We start from the raw sequence: 751 nt of genomic DNA, 5'->3' as shown, positions 1-751 counted from the left end.
TAAATGGATAAATAAACTGTGGTATATCCAGACAATGGAATATTATTCAGCGCTAAAAAGAAATGAGCTGTCAAGTCATGAAAAGACATGGTGGAAACTTAAATTCATATTACTAAGTGAAAGAAGCCAATCTGGAAAGGGCTACATAGTGTATGATTCCAGTTGTATGACGTTCCAGAAACTCTAGGGATAGTAATAAGACCAGTGGTTTCCAGGGATTCAAGTGGAGGGAGGGATGAATAGGCAGAGCACAGAGGATTTTTAGGGCAGTGAAACTATTTGTATGATGCTATAATGGTAGATACCTGTCATTATACATTTGTCAAAACCCACAGAATGTAGACCACCAAGGGTGAACCCTCATGTAAACTGTGAGCTTTGGGTGATAATGATGTGTTAATGTAATAAATTTATTGTAATAAATGTACCACTCTGGTGGGGGATGTTGGTGGGGACATCTGTGTGGGTGGAGCAGGGGACTGGGAGTGTATAGGAAATCTCTGTACTTTCTGTTCAGTTTTGTTGTGAACCTACAACTCCTCTAAAAAAATAAAGTCTATTTTAAAATATTGGGGGGAAAGTATTTTGAACTGAATGAAAATGAAACCATACCAAAATGTGTGGGATGCAACTAAAGAGTGCTTAGAGGGAAATTTATATAGCACTAACCTCCTATATGGGAAAAGAAGAAACCTCTCAATTTGATGATCTCGGCTTTCACCGTAAGAAACTAGACAAAGAAGAATAAAGT

The sequence above is a fragment of the Eubalaena glacialis genome, chromosome 14 (assembly GCF_028564815.1).
Source record: "Eubalaena glacialis isolate mEubGla1 chromosome 14, mEubGla1.1.hap2.+ XY, whole genome shotgun sequence".
NCBI lineage: Eukaryota > Metazoa > Chordata > Mammalia > Artiodactyla > Balaenidae > Eubalaena > Eubalaena glacialis.
This window is presented reverse-complemented; position numbering follows the sequence as displayed.